The sequence below is a fragment of the Anthonomus grandis genome, chromosome 17 (genome assembly GCF_022605725.1).
Source record: "Anthonomus grandis grandis chromosome 17, icAntGran1.3, whole genome shotgun sequence".
Lineage (NCBI taxonomy): Eukaryota > Metazoa > Arthropoda > Insecta > Coleoptera > Curculionidae > Anthonomus > Anthonomus grandis.
In genome coordinates this window covers 16431172-16451417 of record NC_065562.1, presented here as the reverse complement: position 1 = coordinate 16451417, position 20246 = coordinate 16431172, and the positions used below count along the sequence as shown (strand labels likewise).

General features: G+C 37.2%; 1 long non-coding RNA gene across 2 annotated transcripts; it reads right to left on the bottom strand.

Annotated features, from left to right (window-relative positions):
* Window positions 1-6946: 6946 nt before the first annotated feature.
* LOC126746391 (uncharacterized) lies at window positions 6947-16944 on the bottom strand. Of its 2 annotated transcripts, none has more exons than XR_007663876.1 (3): window positions 16854-16944; window positions 9757-10769; window positions 6947-7227 (listed from the first exon to the last, which is right to left on the bottom strand). It is a non-coding gene; the product is annotated as an uncharacterized LOC126746391 (long non-coding RNA). The 2 variants fall into 2 exon arrangements; XR_007663877.1 differs by having other exon boundaries at window positions 9757-10262.
* Between the last annotated feature and the right edge of the window lie 3302 nt (window positions 16945-20246).

The window sequence follows — 20246 nt, the reverse complement described above, 5'->3', positions numbered from 1 at the left end:
AGGTTTCAAACAGATTTAAAGTAGTTGTTAAAGGCGAGTCGGTTTCAGTTGTAACTGAAAAACGTAATTTAGGTGTAGTTATTGATTCAAATCTTAACTTTACTTCCCATATTAAAGTCAAACTTCAAGCCGCCTACATCAGATTAAAGGGCCTTTATCAGTATAAAAAAATGTTGCCTTCAAAAATAAAATATTGGCTGTGTCATACACTAGTTCTTTCATTACTTGACTATGGGGATATTGTATACGGCGATTCTTTAACTAAATACTTATCGAACAAAATACAAAAACTTCAGAATAGTTGCATGAGATATTCATTTAATATTGCCTCTAGAAACCGCATAACTCCATATTTAAATTCTAATTTAATTCTGAATATGAGCAATAGAAGGAAAGTCCATATGTTTAATTTAATTTATAAAATAATGAAAACCGGACAGCCTGCAAATTTAAGAAATTTATTTTTTAATCAAGATATTCCTTATAATACAAGAAATCCCCATTTGCTTAGAATTCCTTTACATAGAACAGCAACCTTTAAAAAATCTTTTTTATATATGGGCATTCGGATATGGAATGAACTACCTATTTATATAAAGGAATGTTCGCCTAAAAAATTTACTATAAACTTAAAAAAATATCTCTTAAACACGCAAATTATGGTAACCTAATGTGACCGTATTTTATAAAATAATAATAATAATAATAATAATAATAAGTCTTTTATTTGCCACTGTTTACATGATACTATTTAACAGATTTATTTAACATCTTTAATTATAACTATTTATAAAAATGGCAAAAAGGAGGTTAAAAAACAATTTTAAAAAGATACAGGTTTAACCCCCTGTGTAAAGTAAATTACAAACTCAAAAAGAAAAAACAAAATTATAAGTCCAAATTATCAATAAATATACATATTTACAAAATAATATCATATTATCTATATTACTCATAACCCAATCCTATACTATTCTACACACACGCCACACCCATACATGTATATTGACATTACCAGCATCATAAAAACAAAAATGGTATTTTTGTTTTAATTAATGTTCTGCACACCTGATCTTGCTAATTGCAAATATTTACATTAAAATTAAATTCTCACTCGCCTGTTATCTACCCTTCGTGCTCGCCCCTATACCGTTCTCGCTCGTCTTTGGATTCTTTTATTTTTTTTTTGTTTTTCTTTTTGCCCAGCTTCATAGCCACTCGCTAGTTCATTGTAAAATGCACATATTGTCCCTTTTGATTTTGGTATGGACCTTATTGTAAATATATAATATTACATTTTTTAGAAAATAGTTTATTTAGGAACACGGGTTGTACAGCACATGTACAAGTAATCTATGTACTTGCATGTGTATCGGTTTTTTTTTTATAAAAATCGCGTTGCACTCCGATTACCAAACAAATTGTTGTAATTTTGAATTATTTGTATATTCATGGAATTTTGTTTCGTATATTCTGTAATAATGTTTAATAATTTTGAATGGTAATAAAAGTTTTTTTTTTTTTTTTTTTTTTTTTTTTTTTTATTCACACGATAGGGGTTTCCATTTAATATATCAAAGTGAGATTAGCTGGAGGTGAGAACATCATTAAAAGAACTTTGTTGAATATAACCGTAAACGTCGCTCCTTATGTCTAGATTGACGTGTTTTTTTTTAAGAAGTTATTAAGAGTGGTTCGTTTTGAAATGAAAGCGCTATCTGTTGAATGTAACTATAGGTTTAATTGGTTTTCGTCAATCCAGTGAATTAAAGAAATAGATTTCCTAAAAAAATACGATCTCCATGTCATGCTCAATTAAGTTATGTATATATTATTGTATTTTCATTTAGGGTATTTAAATCGGTGAATTCTTAAATTGGGCATAATTTACAGTTACTTTTCCACGAGGTCTCCTTGGCATACATTTTGAGAATGTTTAGGGTGCATGAGACATGGCATGATATTTTTTTAAGATCAATTATCAAATATAAAAAAGTTGGACCTACCAATTAAGCATAACTTAATAGAACTTGACATGCGATTTGTCATTTTTAAGGAAATCAAGGATTTTATGAAATCACTTCTGAGATTTTTGTGTGATTTCGCAGCCAAAGAGTGAAAAAACATTCATTGATTATGGTCAATAAAATCACTACTGATAAAAAAAATTCTCTTTAAAATTATTATTTTGGAAAAAACGATTCTTATTGAGAAACATTTAAAATCACCGTTGAGAGAAATTTTTATTGATTTCCAACTTAAAAAGGAAAAAATAGACATTTATTAACTAAAAATATATGATATGCCATTTTGTTTTTATTAAGTTATGAAAATTACAGAGTCCAAGTGGAGACCATTTCTTTCGACACACATTCGAAGCTGATTTCTGAAAGTTTCCATTAGTCGAGCAGTAATTTGAGACGATATTCCTGTTATTTCTTGGCGTATTACTGCTTTCAATTCAGTGGTTCGGGGATCATGTTGAAAAACCTCCTCTTTCAGGTAGCCCCAAAGGAAAAAGTCGCATAGGACAAGATCGGGTGAACGGGCAGGGCACCCAACGTCACCACGTAACGAGATTACGCATCCTGGAAACATTTCCCTTAACAGGTCCATTGTCCTTCTTGCCGTATGAGCTGTCGCCCCATCCTGTTGAGACCACACATCCGGATGTTCAAGTTCCCTAAGTTTTGGTTCGAAAAAATTACATATCGATCAGCAGTTACCGTAGTCGTTACCACCCCTCCTTCTTTAAAAAAAATAGGGACCCCAAACACCAAAAGAACCAACAGCACACCAAACGAATTTTGCGATCTGGAACTGGATCGTGTCTACAAAGCGCGAAGTGAGTACGAAAATTTCTTTGTGTCGTAACCACAGATTCGTTTTTGTGATTCGGGTTCAGTGGCGGCGCAAAATGTGGGAGATCATTTTGCCGGACCTGTATATACTGGTTCTAGGAGGTTTCTTTCAAAAAAATCACTTTAAGAGATTTTTTTATAAAGAAGAAATTTTATTATCCAAGTCCAGATTTTAGTCTCTAAGTTGAGATTTTATCTTTACGCATTAACACGCCTCCAATCACTGTTAAAATTTTTAAAAAATATTCCAAAATATCGTTAGCACTAGCACGAGAAAGACAGAGAAGTAAAGAGCCAAAAAACCTACAATTTCCTTCCATTGTACTCTGGTTAAGGGCCTACGTGCTCTCGAGAGCTCTCAAGCAGGTAAGGGCAAAAAGGGTAAGCAGCTTACCTATTTATAATAAACCAAAGTGGGTATTTTTCTAGGAAACAACGGAAACGCACTTAAATCCTTTAATGGCTGAGTTAAGTCCGCGCGAATAAAAGGGCGTCGATAATGCAACCCTTGACTTTAATAGATCTCTCCTCATGTGGAACCTAATTTACACGTTAAAATGTGTTTTTAGGATATTTTCACCTTAACGCTATAAATCGATCATTTATACTAAATTATGTACTATCCCAAGATTTGTCTTATTGGCCCCTTTAAGGTCGGTTTAAGGGTCCGGAAGTCTGTTATAAAGTGAAATGTTGGTACGTGCGACCCTCATCCGATTCGAGCCCTTCGAACTCGATCAAGTGAAAAAGGGAGAAGGTCGACCGGCTGCCGCGAGTCTGGAGAATTCCTGCAGGAATCCCCTGGTCGGGAATCCCGCCACCGGCGGCCTTAGGGATCGCTTCCTGTCACTTACCCAGTCTCGAGGTGTTTGTCGGACTAATCCCTTTAAGAGAGTTACACGCCTTTCGGTTCCCTTTTTCCCTTTTCCGGGTTTTGTCGCACCTGAATTAGGGATTTTGTTCCCGGTTTTTTTTTGAGTTAATTATTCGAAGCCTAGGAGTCTCCGACTATTTAAGGAGTAATTGAATGAGAGTGAGCGAGTTGATCCATAGGCATCTTTGTTGCACTCTAGTTGATATTTTTTTTACTTCCAAGCGTTTAAGGAATGATTATTACAAAAAAGGAGCAAAAACGCGACCAAGGTTGAATGCAAAAAGAAAACGTCCAGGTCCAAAAAAGAGAATATACTTACGTAGGGTTGGGAAAATTATACAATATATAAAATAAACTTATACAAACAAAACTTAACCTACTATCCTTGTGCATTGATCATAAAAGCTTTGTTCGTCTATATAATCTTTTTCTTTATAAAATAAATTATTAACATGATAATATTCTAATATTAAGTCATAAATATACAGCGTGTCCATTAAGTAAAAAATCATTCTTTTTTGTAAACAGGGGTTAAAAAAAGCTATATTTTAAAATTATTTTGACAGATACAGGATGTTCATACAGATACGAAACTTTCAGGGTAAATAGGCGGTACCATAGACTATTAATACAAAAAATTTAAACTTTTTAGCTAAAGTAGTTATTAAAATAAAAATTATTAAATTGCAATCATAAAAAATTAAATTATGCCCCACTGTGATGGTTAAATTTAAATAACTTTTCACTGCTGTGACCTACAGGCATGGAACTTTCAGGATAAATAAGAAGTACCATGGACTATTATTCCTTAAAATTTCAAGTTTTTAGATAAATTAGTTATTAATTAAAAAATTATTAAGTAACAATGTTGAATAATTAAACTATGCCCCACTGTGATGTTTACCTTTAAATTACTTTTGACTGATGAGACCTACAAGTACGAAACTTTCATAGTAGATAGGCAGTACCTTAGACTAATGACTCAAAAAATTTTAACTTTCTGGCTAAAGTGGTTTTTAATAAAAAAAATTGGTAAATCACAATCATGAAAAATGCAATTATGACCCACTGTGATGTTTAAGTTCAAATAACTTTTGACCCATAAGAACTATAACTACCAAATTTTTAGGATAAACAGGGGGTTACATAAATTATTATTCCTCAAAATTTTAAGTGTCTAAATAAATTATTTGTTAATAAAAAAAAATTAAAAGTAACAATGTTGAATAACTAAATTATGCCCCACTGTGATGTTTACCTTTAAATTACTTTTGATTGATGAGACCTACAAGTACGAAACTTTCATAGTAGATAGGCAGTACCTTAGACTATTAATCGAAAAAATTTTAACTTTCTGGCTGAAGTAGTTTTTAATAAAAAAAAATTAGTAAATCACAATCATGAAAAATTCAATTATGACCCACTGTGATGTTTAAGTTCAAATAACTTTTGACTCATAAGACCTATAACTACAAAACTTTTAAGTTAAATAGGTGGTTACTTGGATTATTATTCTTTAAAATTGTAACGTTCTAGATAAATTAATTGTTAATTAAAAAAAATTATAAATAACAATATTGAATAATTAAATTATGCCTCACTGTGATGTTTAAGTTCAAATAACTTTCGACTCATAAGACTTACAAGTAACTTTTAGGATAAGTAGGCAGTACTTAAGACTAATAATCTATAAAATATCAACTTTCTAGCTAAAGTGATTCTTAATAAAAAAAAATTAACAAATAACAATCATGAAAAATTCAATGACCCACTGTGATGGTTAAAGTTCAAATAACTCTTTACTGATTAGACCTATAACTTCAAAACTTTTAGGATAACTAGACGGTAATAAAAATAGAGTTAAGTTATATAATAACTTATTAATTATTACGGAAAAATATATGTAGTTAATATATTATAATAAATAGAGTCAGTTGTACAATCTAGGGTATAAGCAAAACACTGTTTTTCTTTATTTTTTTTATTATCGTAAGACGTGTAGTGTAACTTAATAATTTTAAAATACACTCCGTATATGTATGCATGAAATTATAAAATGATTAGTGTATCGTAAGCGAGTAATCTAGGTTTTAGTGAACATTTTTGGCCTTTCATATATTGGAAAATAAAGGACATAGGTTTTACCTTTAAATCGAAAGTTGTATTTTTTTTAACTTCCAAGCATTTATTATGAAATGACATGATAGATATTGGTACTAGAACCTTTCTCCATCATTGCTTTTTTATTCACGTAAGCCAACGTCAGTAGGTAATTGATTACTGACCCAACTGACGCGACACATGCAGGTGTACTTAGCTCAAAACGCTCATTAAAAAAGGAACAAAATCGCCATTCGAAGAAATCAAAGTAACATGCATAAGAAAAGGAAAAACGCAGTTTTATAAGCACGATCACGCGAACATTTAATAATCCCCATATAGACGACGTGGTGCAACGAACGTCCTTGGCGTGGGCGTCAAAAGCTCCCAAGAAACCAAACTCGGAAATCTCACTCTCGCTCGTCTTTGTAATAGTGAGAACAAACGCGATGCGGATATATTTTGACACTTCGTAAAATGGTAATGGGTGACAATCTGCTTTTGATCTTTCGCCGCTTGTGGCAAAGGTATCAAGCCATATTAAGCGGGGGCGGCGGTGTTGGCGGCAAGCGAAGAGCCGAGAGGCGGCACGCTACTATATACGTCCCGCTGTTACCCCCGGGTTTGTTATATTATACGCTCCCGTACCGAAAAGCCGGCGGCCGCTTTGGGGATTTTCATTCATGACTACTGGTTCAAGTTCATAACACCACTTTAGAAAAGCGAAAGGCCCGCGTTGGGTGTGTTTTTTTTGCCTGTGTGTGTCTGTTTGTCTGCTGATGATGTTAATGATAAGGTCGGGTGTGTTCCAGAGTGTCCAGAGTGAATAAGGTCAGGACAGTTTAAAGAGCGAAAACCGAATATACAAGCGGCTTGATCTCATCCCATACATCACGAAAATACCGGATTATAACGAGTTTCGAACAAAACTACGTGAATGAAAGCACTTTGAATATCCTGAAAAAGTCGCTTTTCGACTTCCGTTTTTGAGACCAAAAATGGGCATCAAAAATGCCATATCTCGGCTATCGTAAAAGCTACGACCTTGCGGATGGTCTCGTTGGATTTAGAAGGACGAAACTAAGATAAAACCGTTGGAATTTTCCCGATAGCTCCCATAGAAGCCGAGATATAGGCCTTCAAAGTTTGGGTTTTTTCATTTTTCGGGTATACCCCCCCGTATCGAATTTTTCACCAAAAATTGATTTTTTTCGAATTTGAACTAACTATACCAGCGGCTTGTTCCCATCACCTACAACACGAAAACACCGGGTTATAATGAGTTTCGAGAAAAACTAAGGGAATTATAGCACTTTGAAAATGCGAAAAATCGATTTTCTTTAAACCCAAAAATAGCTATAGAAACCCCTATCAGCGGCTTATTCCCATCACCTACATCACGAAAACACCGATTTATAACGAAATTCGACCAGAACAAGTGGAATTATAGCTCTTTGAAAATTCGGAAAAAGTCAATTTTCGACCCCGTTTTTGAGCCCAAAAATGGGCCACAAAAATGCGAGATCTCAGCTAATATGGGAGCTACGACCTTGCGGATGGCCTCGTTGGATTCACAAGGACGAAACTAAGACAAAACCGTTGGAATTTTCCCGATAGCTCCCATAGAAGCCGAGATATAGGCCTTCAAAGTTTGGGTTTTTTCATTTTTCAGGTATACCCCCCCGTATCGAATTTTTCACCAAAAATTGATTTTTTTCGAATTTGAATTAACTATACCAGCGGCTTGTTCACATCACCTACAACACGAAAACACCGGGTTATAATGAGTTTCGAGAAAAACTAAGGGAATTATAGCACTTTGAAAATGCGAAAAATCGATTTTCTTTAAACCCAAAAATAGCTATAGAAACCCCTATCAGCGGCTTATTCCCATCACCTACATTACGAAAACACCGGGTTATAACGAAATTCGACCAGAACAAGTGGAATTATAGCTCTTTGAAAATTCGGAAAAAGTCAATTTTCGACCCCGTTTTTGAGCCCAAAAATGGGCCACAAAAATGCGAGATCTCAGCTAATATGAGAGCTACGACCTTGCGGATGGCCTCGTTGGATTCACAAGGACGAAACTAAGACAAAACCGTTGGTTTTTTTCCGATAGCTCCCATAGAAGCCGAGATATAGGCCTTCAAAGTTTGGGTTTTTTCATTTTTCAGGTATACCCCCCCGTATCGAATTTTTCACCAAAAATTGATTTTTTTCGAAATTGAACTAACTATACCAGCGGCTTGTTCCCATCACCTACAACACGAAAACACCGGGTTTTAATGAGTTTCGAGAAAAACTAAGGGAATTATAGCACTTTGAAAATGCGAAAAATCGATTTTCTTTAAACCCAAAAATAGCTATAGAAACCCCTATCAGCGGCTTATTCCCATCACCTACATTACGAAAACACCGATTTATAACGAAATTCGACCAGAACAAGTGGAATTATAGCTCTTTGAAAATTCGGAAAAAAGTCAATTTTCGACCCCGTTTTTGAGCCCAAAAATGGGCCACAAAAATGCGAGATCTCAGCTAATATGGGAGCTACGACCTTGCGGATGGCCTCGTTGGATTCACAAGGACGAAACTAAGACAAAACCGTTAGAATTTTCCCGATAGCTCCCATAGAAGCCGAGATATAGGCCTTCAAAGTTTGGGTTTTTTCATTTTTCAGGTATACCCCCCCGTATCGAATTTTTCACCAAAAATTGATTTTTTTCGAAATTGAACTAACTATACCAGCGGCTTGTTCCCATCACCTACAACACGAAAACACCGGGTTATAATGAGTTTCGAGAAAAACTAAGGGAATTATAGCACTTTGAAAATGCGAAAAATCGATTTTCTTTAAACCCAAAAATAGCTATAGAAACCCCTATCAGCGGCTTATTCCCATCACCTACATTACGAAAACACCGATTTATAACGAAATTCGACCAGAACAAGTGGAATTATAGCTCTTTGAAAATTCGGAAAAAAGTCAATTTTCGACCCCGTTTTTGAGCCCAAAAATGGGCCACAAAAATGCGAGATCTCAGCTAATATGGGAGCTACGACCTTGCGGATGGCCTCGTTGGATTCACAAGGACGAAACTAAGACAAAACCGTTGGAATTTTCCCGATAGCTCCCATAGAAGCCGAGATATAGGCCTTCAAAATTTGGGTTTTTTCATTTTTCAGGTATACCCCCCCGTATCGAATTTTTGCACCAAAAATTGATTTTTTTCGAATTTGAACTAACTATACCAGCGGCTTGTTCCCATCACCTACAACACGAAAACACCGGGTTATAATGAGTTTCGAGAAAAACTAAGGGAATTATAGCACTTTGAAAATGCGAAAAATCGATTTTCTTTAAACCCAAAAATAGCTATAGAAACCCCTATCAGCGGCTTATTCCCATCACCTACATTACGAAAACACCGATTTATAACGAAATTCGACCAGAACAAGTGGAATTATAGCTCTTTGAAAATTCGGAAAAAAGTCAATTTTCGACCCCGTTTTTGAGCCCAAAAATGGGCCACAAAAATGCGAGATCTCAGCTAATATGGGAGCTACGACCTTGCGGATGGCCTCGTTGGATTCACAAGGACGAAACTAAGACAAAACCGTTGGAATTTTCCCGATAGCTCCCATAGAAGCCGAGATATAGGCCTTCAAAGTTTGGGTTTTTTCATTTTTCAGGTATACCCCCCCGTATCGAATTTTTCACCAAAAATTGATTTTTTTCGAAATTGAACTAACTATACCAGCGGCTTGTTCCCATCACCTACAACACGAAAACACCGGGTTTTAATGAGTTTCGAGAAAAACTAAGGGAATTATAGCACTTTGAAAATGCGAAAAATCGATTTTCTTTAAACCCAAAAATAGCTATAGAAACCCCTATCAGCGGCTTATTCCCATCACCTACATTACGAAAACACCGGGTTATAACGAAATTCGACCAGAACAAGTGGAATTATAGCTCTTTGAAAATTCGGAAAAAAGTCAATTTTCGACCCTGTTTTTGAGCCCAAAAATGGGCCACAAAAATGCGAGATCTCAGCTAATATGGGAGCTACGACCTTGCGGATGGCCTCGTTGGATTCACAAGGACGAAACTAAGACAAAACCGTTGGAATTTTCCCGATAGCTCCCATAGAAGCCGAGATATAGGCCTTCAAAGTTTGGGTTTTTTCATTTTTCAGGTATACCCCCCCGTATCGAATTTTTCACCAAAAATTGATTTTTTTCGAAATTGAACTAACTATACCAGCGGCTTGTTCCCATCACCTACAACACGAAAACACCGGGTTATAATGAGTTTCGAGAAAAACTAAGGGAATTATAGCACTTTGAAAATGCGAAAAATCGATTTTCTTTAAACCCAAAAATAGCTATAGAAACCCCTATCAGCGGCTTATTCCCATCACCTACATTACGAAAACACCGATTTATAACGAAATTCGACCAGAACAAGTGGAATTATAGCTCTTTGAAAATTCGGAAAAAAGTCAATTTTCGACCCCGTTTTTGAGCCCAAAAATGGGCCACAAAAATGCGAGATCTCAGCTAATATGGGAGCTACGACCTTGCGGATGGCCTCGTTGGATTCACAAGGACGAAACTAAGACAAAACCGTTGGAATTTTCCCGATAGCTCCCATAGAAGCCGAGATATAGGCCTTCAAAATTTGGGTTTTTTCATTTTTCAGGTATACCCCCCCGTATCGAATTTTTGCACCAAAAATTGATTTTTTTCGAATTTGAACTAACTATACCAGCGGCTTGTTCCCATCACCTACAACACGAAAACACCGGGTTATAATGAGTTTCGAGAAAAACTAAGGGAATTATAGCACTTTGAAAATGCGAAAAATCGATTTTCTTTAAACCCAAAAATAGCTATAGAAACCCCTATCAGCGGCTTATTCCCATCACCTACATTACGAAAACACCGATTTATAACGAAATTCGACCAGAACAAGTGGAATTATAGCTCTTTGAAAATTCGGAAAAAAGTCAATTTTCGACCCCGTTTTTGAGCCCAAAAATGGGCCACAAAAATGCGAGATCTCAGCTAATATGGGAGCTACGACCTTGCGGATGGCCTCGTTGGATTCACAAGGACGAAACTAAGACAAAACCGTTGGAATTTTCCCGATAGCTCCCATAGAAGCCGAGATATAGGCCTTCAAAGTTTGGGTTTTTTCATTTTTCAGGTATACCCCCCCGTATCGAATTTTTCACCAAAAATTGCTTTTTTTCGAAATTGAACTAACTATACCAGCGGCTTGTTCTCATCACCTACAACACGAAAACACTGGGTTATAATGAGTTTCGAGAAAAACTAAGGGAATTATAGCACTTTGAAAATGCGAAAAATCGATTTTCTTTAAACCCAAAAATAGCTATAGAAACCCCTATCAGCGGCTTATTCCCATCACCTACATTACGAAAACACCGATTTATAACGAAATTCGACCAGAACAAGTGGAATTATAGCTCTTTGAAAATTCGGAAAAAAGTCAATTTTCGACCCCGTTTTTGAGCCCAAAAATGGGCCACAAAAATGCGAGATCTCAGCTAATATGGGAGCTACGACCTTGCGGATGGCCTCGTTGGATTCACAAGGACGAAACTAAGACAAAACCGTTGGAATTTTCCCGATAGCTCCCATAGAAGCCGAGATATAGGCCTTCAAAGTTTGGGTTTTTTCATTTTTCAGGTATACCCCCCCGTATCGAATTTTTCACCAAAAATTGATTTTTTTCGAAATTGAACTAACTATACCAGCGGCTTGTTCCCATCACCTACAACACGAAAACACCGGGTTATAATGAGTTTCGAGAAAAACTAAGGGAATTATAGCACTTTGAAAATGCGAAAAATCGATTTTCTTTAAACCCAAAAATAGCTATAGAAACCCCTATCAGCGGCTTATTCCCATCACCTACATTACGAAAACACCGATTTATAACGAAATTCGACCAGAACAAGTGGAATTATAGCTCTTTGAAAATTCGGAAAAAAGTCAATTTTCGACCCCGTTTTTGAGCCCAAAAATGGGCCACAAAAATGCGAGATCTCAGCTAATATGGGAGCTACGACCTTGCGGATGGCCTCGTTGGATTCACAAGGACGAAACTAAGACAAAACCGTTGGAATTTTCCCGATAGCTCCCATAGAAGCCGAGATATAGGCCTTCAAAGTTTGGGTTTTTTCATTTTTCAGGTATACCCCCCCGTATCGAATTTTTCACCAAAAATTGATTTTTTTCGAAATTGAACTAACTATACCAGCGGCTCGTTCCCATCACCTACAACACGAAAACACCGGGTTATAATGAGTTTCGAGAAAAACTAAGGGAATTATAGCACTTTGAAAATGCGAAAAATCGATTTTCTTTAAACCCAAAAATAGCTATAGAAACCCCTATCAGCGGCTTATTCCCATCACCTACATTACGAAAACACCGATTTATAACGAAATTCGACCAGAACAAGTGGAATTATAGCTCTTTGAAAATTCGGAAAAAAGTCAATTTTCGACCCCGTTTTTGAGCCCAAAAATGGGCCACAAAAATGCGAGATCTCAGCTAATATGGGAGCTACGACCTTGCGGATGGCCTCGTTGGATTCACAAGGACGAAACTAAGACAAAACCGTTGGAATTTTCCCGATAGCTCCCATAGAAGCCGAGATATAGGCCTTCAAAGTTTGGGTTTTTTCATTTTTCAGGTATACCCCCCCGTATCGAATTTTTCACCAAAAATTGATTTTTTTCGAAATTGAACTAACTATACCAGCGGCTTGTTCCCATCACCTACAACACGAAAACACCGGGTTATAATGAGTTTCGAGAAAAACTAAGGGAATTATAGCACTTTGAAAATGCGAAAAATCGATTTTCTTTAAACCCAAAAATAGCTATAGAAACCCCTATCAGCGGCTTATTCCCATCACCTACATTACGAAAACACCGATTTATAACGAAATTCGACCAGAACAAGTGGAATTATAGCTCTTTGAAAATTCGGAAAAAAGTCAATTTTCGACCCCGTTTTTGAGCCCAAAAATGGGCCACAAAAATGCGAGATCTCAGCTAATATGGGAGCTACGACCTTGCGGATGGCCTCGTTGGATTCACAAGGACGAAACTAAGACAAAACCGTTGGAATTTTCCCGATAGCTCCCATAGAAGCCGAGATATAGGCCTTCAAAGTTTGGGTTTTTTCATTTTTCAGGTATACCCCCCCGTATCGAATTTTTCACCAAAAATTGATTTTTTTCGAAATTGAACTAACTATACCAGCGGCTTGTTCCCATCACCTACAACACGAAAACACCGGGTTATAATGAGTTTCGAGAAAAACTAAGGGAATTATAGCACTTTGAAAATGCGAAAAATCGATTTTCTTTAAACCCAAAAATAGCTATAGAAACCCCTATCAGCGGCTTATTCCCATCACCTACATTACGAAAACACCGATTTATAACGAAATTCGACCAGAACAAGTGGAATTATAGCTCTTTGAAAATTCGGAAAAAAGTCAATTTTCGACCCCGTTTTTGAGCCCAAAAATGGGCCACAAAAATGCGAGATCTCAGCTAATATGGGAGCTACGACCTTGCGGATGGCCTCGTTGGATTCACAAGGACGAAACTAAGACAAAACCGTTGGAATTTTCCCGATAGCTCCCATAGAAGCCGAGATATAGGCCTTCAAAGTTTGGGTTTTTTCATTTTTCAGGTATACCCCCCCGTATCGAATTTTTCACCAAAAATTGATTTTTTTCGAAATTGAACTAACTATACCAGCGGCTTGTTCCCATCACCTACAACACGAAAACACCGGGTTATAATGAGTTTCGAGAAAAACTAAGGGAATTATAGCACTTTGAAAATGCGAAAAATCGATTTTCTTTAAACCCAAAAATAGCTATAGAAACCCCTATCAGCGGCTTACTCCCATCACCTACATTACGAAAACACCGATTTATAACGAAATTCGACCAGAACAAGTGGAATTATAGCTCTTTGAAAATTCGGAAAAAAGTCAATTTTCGACCCCGTTTTTGAGCCCAAAAATGGGCCACAAAAATGCGAGATCTCAGCTAATATGGGAGCTACGACCTTGCGGATGGCCTCGTTGGATTCACAAGGACGAAACTAAGACAAAACCGTTGGAATTTTCCCGATAGCTCCCATAGAAGCCGACTCTCACGAGATGTGTTCAAAGTTTGGGTTTTTTCATTTTTTCAGGTATACCCCCCCCGTATCGAATTTTTCACCAAAAATTGATTTTTTTCGAAATTGAACTAACTATACCAGCGGCTTGTTCCCATCACCTACAACACGAAAAACACCGGGTTATAATGAGTTTCGAGAAAAACTAAGGGAATTATAGCACTTTGAAAATGCGAAAAATCGATTTTCTTTAAACCCAAAAATAGCTATAGAAACCCCTATCAGCGGCTTATTCCCATCACCTACATTACGAAAACACCGATTTATAACGAAATTCGACCAGAACAAGTGGAATTATAGCTCTTTGAAAATTCGGAAAAAAGTCAATTTTCGACCCCGTTTTTGAGCCCAAAAATGGGCCACAAAAATGCGAGATCTCAGCTAATATGGAAGCTACGACCTTGCGGATGGCCTCGTTGGATTCACAAGGACGAAACTAAGACAAAACCGTTGGAATTTTCCCGATAGCTCCCATAGAAGCCGAGATATAGGCCTTCAAAGTTTGGGTTTTTTTCATTTTTCAGGTATACCCCCCCGTATCGAATTTTTGCACCAAAAATTGATTTTTTTCGAATTTGAACTAACTATACCAGCGGCTTGTTCCCATCACCTACAACACGAAAACACCGGGTTTATAATGAGTTTCGAGAAAAACTAAGGAAATTATAGCACTTTGAAAATGCGAAAAGTCGATTTTCTTTAAACCCAAAAATAGCTATAGAAACCCCTATCAGCGGCTTATTCCATCACCTACATTACGAAAACACCGATTTATAACGAAATTCGACCAGAACAAGTGGAATTATAGCTCTTTGAAAATTCGGAAAAAAGTCAATTTTCGACCCCGTTTTTGAGCCCAAAAATGGGCCACAAAAATGCGAGATCTCAGCTAATATGGGAGCTACGACCTTGCGGATGGCCTCGTTGGATTCACAAGGACGAAACTAAGACAAAACCGTTGGAATTTTCCCGATAGCTCCCATAGAAGCCGAGATATAGGCCTTCAAAATTTGGGTTTTTTCATTTTTCAGGTATACCCCCCCGTATCGAATTTTTGCACCAAAAATTGATTTTTTTCGAATTTGAACTAACTATACCAGCGGCTTGTTCCCATCACCTACAACACGAAAACACCGGGTTATAATGAGTTTCGAGAAAAACTAAGGGAATTATAGCACTTTGAAAATGCGAAAAATCGATTTTCTTTAAACCCAAAAATAGCTATAGAAACCCCTATCAGCGGCTTATTCCCATCACCTACATTACGAAAACACCGATTTATAACGAAATTCGACCAGAACAAGTGGAATTATAGCTCTTTGAAAATTCGGAAAAAAGTCAATTTTCGACCCCGTTTTTGAGCCCAAAAATGGGCCACAAAAATGCGAGATCTCAGCTAATATGGGAGCTACGACCTTGCGGATGGCCTCGTTGGATTCACAAGGACGAAACTAAGACAAAACCGTTGGAATTTTCCCGATAGCTCCCATAGAAGCCGAGATATAGGCCTTCAAAGTTTGGGTTTTTTCATTTTTCAGGTATACCCCCCCGTATCGAATTTTTCACCAAAAATTGATTTTTTTTCGAAATTGAACTAACTATACCAGCGGCTTGTTCCCATCACCTACAACACGAAAACACCGGGTTATAATGAGTTTCGAGAAAAACTAAGGGAATTATAGCACTTTGAAAATGCGAAAAATCGATTTTCTTTAAACCCAAAAATAGCTATAGAAACCCCTATCAGCGGCTTATTCCCATCACCTACATTACGAAAACACCGATTTATAACGAAATTCGACCAGAACAAGTGGAATTATAGCTCTTTGAAAATTCGGAAAAAAGTCAATTTTCGACCCCGTTTTTGAGCCCAAAAATGGGCCACAAAAATGCGAGATCTCAGCTAATATGGGAGCTACGACCTTGCGGATGGCCTCGTTGGATTCACAAGGACGAAACTAAGACAAAACCGTTGGAATTTTCCCGATAGCTCCCATAGAAGCCGAGATATAGGCCTTCAAAGTTTGGGTTTTTTTCATTTTTCAGGTATACCCCCCCGTATCGAATTTTTCACCAAAAATTGATTTTTTTCGAAATTGAACTAACTATACCAGCGGCTCGTTCCCATCACCTACAACACGAAAACACCGGGTTATAATGAGTTTCGAGAAAAACTAAGGGAATTATAGCACTTTGAAAATGCGAAAAATCGATTTTCTTTAAACCCAAAAATAGCTATAGAAACCCCTATCAGCGGCTTATTCCCATCACCTACATTACGAAAACACCGATTTATAACGAAATTCGACCAGAACAAGTGGAATTATAGCTCTTTGAAAATTCGGAAAAAAGTCAATTTTCGACCCCGTTTTTGAGCCCAAAAATGGGCCACAAAAATGCAAGATCTCAGCTAATATGGGAGCTACGACCTTGCGGATGGCCTCGTTGGATTCACAAGGACGAAACTAAGACAAAACCGTTGGAATTTTCCGATAGCTCCCATAGAAGCCGAGATATAGGCCTTCAAAATTGGGTTTTTTTCATTTTTCAGGTATACCCCCCCGTATCGAATTTTTCACCAAAAATTGATTTTTTTCGAAATTGAACTAACTATACCAGCGGCTTGTTCCCATCACCTACAACACGAAAACACCGGGTTTTAATGAGTTTCGAGAAAAACTAAGGGAATTATAGCACTTTGAAAATGCGAAAAATCGATTTTCTTTAAACCCAAAAATAGCTATAGAAACCCCTATCAGCGGCTTATTCCCATCACCTACATTACGAAAACACCGGGTTATAACGAAATTCGACCAGAACAAGTGGAATTATAGCTCTTTGAAAATTCGGAAAAAAGTCAATTTTCGACCCTGTTTTTGAGCCCAAAAATGGGCAACAAAAATGCGAGATCTCAGCTAATATGGGAGCTACGACCTTGCGGATGGCCTCGTTGGATTCACAAGGACGAAACTAAGACAAAACCGTTGGAATTTTCCCGATAGCTCCCATAGAAGCCGAGATATAGGCCTTCAAAGTTTGGGTTTTTTCATTTTTCAGGTATACCCCCGCGTATCGAATTTTTCACCAAAATTGATTTTTTTCGAAATTGAACTAACTATACCAGCGGCTCGTTCCCATCACCTACAACACGAAAACACCGGGTTATAATGAGTTTCGAGAAAAACTAAGGGAATTATAGCACTTTGAAAATGCGAAAAATCGATTTTCTTTAAACCCAAAAATAGCTATAGAAACCCCTATCAGCGGCTTATTCCCATCACCTACATCACGAAAACACCGATTTATAACGAAATTCGACCAGAACAAGTGGAATTATAGCTCTTTGAAAATTCGGAAAAAGTCAATTTTCGACCCCGTTTTTGAGCCCAAAAATGGGCCACAAAAATGCGAGATCTCAGCTAATATGGGAGCTACGACCTTACGGATGGCCTCGTTGGATTCACAAGGACGAAACTAAGACAAAACCGTTGGAATTTTCCCGATAGCTCCCATAGAAGCCGAGATATAGGCCTTCAAAGTTTGGGTTTTTTTCATTTTTCAGGTATACCCCCCCGTATCGAATTTTTCACCAAAAATTGATTTTTTTCGAAATTGAACTAACTATACCAGCGGCTCGTTCCCATCACCTACAACACGAAAACACCGGGTTATAATGAGTTTCGAGAAAAACTAAGGGAATTATAGCACTTTGAAAATGCGAAAATCGATTTTCTTTAAACCCAAAAATAGCTATAGAAACCCCTATCAGCGGCTTATTCCCATCACCTACATTACGAAAACACCGATTTATAACGAAATTCGACAAGAACAAGTGGAATTATAGCTCTTTGAAAATTCGGAATAAAGTCAATTTTCGACCCCGTTTTTGAGCCCAAAAATGGGCCACAAAAATGCGAGATCTCAGCTAAAATGGGAACTACGACCTTGCGGATGGCCTCGTTGGATTCACAAGGACGAAACTAAGACAAAACCGTTGGAATTTTCCCGATAGCTCCCATAGAAGCCGAGATATAGGCCTTCAAAGTTTGGGTTTTTTCATTTTTCAGGTATACCCCCCCGTATCGAATTTTCACCAAAAATTGATTTTTTCGAAATTGAACTAACTATACCAGCGGCTTGTTCCCATCACCTACAACACGAAAACACCGGGTTATAATGAGTTTCGAGAAAAACTAAGGGAATTATAGCACTTTGAAAATGCGAAAAATCGATTTTCTTTAAACCAAAAATAGCTATAGAAACCCCTATCAGCGGCTTATTCCCATCACCTACATTACGAAAACACCGATTTATAACGAAATTCGACCAGAACAAGTGGAATTATAGCTCTTTGAAAATTCGGAAAAAAGTCAATTTTCGACCCCGTTTTTGAGCCCAAAAATGGGCCACAAAAATGCGAGATCTCAGCTAATATGGGAGCTACGACCTTGCGGATGGCCTCGTTGGATTCACAAGGACGAAACTAAGACAAAACCGTTGGAATTTTCCCGATAGCTCCCATAGAAGCCGAGATATAGGCCTTCAAAATTTGGGTTTTTTCATTTTTCAGGTATACCCCCCCGTATCGAATTTTTGCACCAAAAATTGATTTTTTTCGAAATTGAACTAACTATACCAGCGACTTGTTCCCATCACCTACAACACGAAAACACCGGTTTTAATGAGTTTCGAGAAAAACTAAGGGAATTATAGCACTTTGAAAATGCGAAAAATCGATTTTCTTTAAACCCAAAAATAGCTATAGAAACCCCTATCAGCGGCTTATTCCCATCACCTACATTACGAAAACACCGATTTATAACGAAATTCGACCAGAACAAGTGGAATTATAGCTCTTTGAAAATTCGGAAAAAAGTCAATTTTCGACCCCGTTTTTGAGCCCAAAAATGGGCCACAAAAATGCGAGATCTCAGCTAATATGGGAGCTACGACCTTGCGGATGGCCTCGTTGGATTCACAAGGACGAAACTAAGACAAAACCGTTGGAATTTTCCCGATAGCTCCCATAGAAGCCGAGATATAGGCCTTCAAAGTTTGGGTTTTTTCATTTTTCAGGTATACCCCCCCGTATCGAATTTTTCACCAAAAATTGATTTTTTTCGAAATTGAACTAACTATACCAGCGACTTGTTCCCATCACCTACAACACGAAAACACCGGGTTTTAATGAGTTTCGAGAAAAACTAAGGGAATTATAGCACTTTGAAAATGCGAAAAATCGATTTTCTTTAAACCCAAAAATAGCTATAGAAACCCCCTATCAGCGGCTTACTCCCATCACCTACATTACGAAAACACCGATTTATAACGAAATTCGACCAGAACAAGTGGAATTATAGCTCTTTGAAAATTCGGAAAAAAGTCAATTTTCGACCCCGTTTTTGAGCCCAAAAATGGGCCACAAAAATGCGAGATCTCAGCTAATATGGGAGCTACGACCTTGCGGATGGCCTCGTTGGATTCACAAGGACGAAACTAAGACAAAACCGTTGGAATTTTCCCGATAGCTCCCATAGAAGCCGAGATATAGGCCTTCAAAGTTTGGGTTTTTTCATTTTTCAGGTATACCCCCCCGTATCGAATTTTTCACCAAAAATTGATTTTTTTCGAAATTGAACTAACTATACCAGCGGCTTGTTCCCATCACCTACAACACGAAAACACCGGGTTATAATGAGTTTCGAGAAAAACTAAGGGAATTATAGCACTTTGAAAATGCGAAAAATCGATTTTCTTTAAACCCAAAAATAGCTATAGAAACCCCTATCAGCGGCTTATTCCCATCACCTACATTACGAAAACACCGATTTATAACGAAATTCGACCAGAACAAGTGGAATTATAGCTCTTTGAAAATTCGGAAAAAAAGTCAATTTTCGACCCCGTTTTTGAGCCCAAAAATGGGCCACAAAAATGCGAGATCTCAGCTAATATGGAAGCTACGACCTTGCGGATGGCCTCGTTGGATTCACAAGGACGAAACTAAGACAAAACCGTTGGAATTTTCCCGATAGCTCCCATAGAAGCCGAGATATAGGCCTTCAAAGTTTGGGGTTTTTTTCATTTTTCAGGTATACCCCCCCGTATCGAATTTTTGCACCAAAAATTGATTTTTTTCGAATTTGAACTAACTATACCAGCGGCTTGT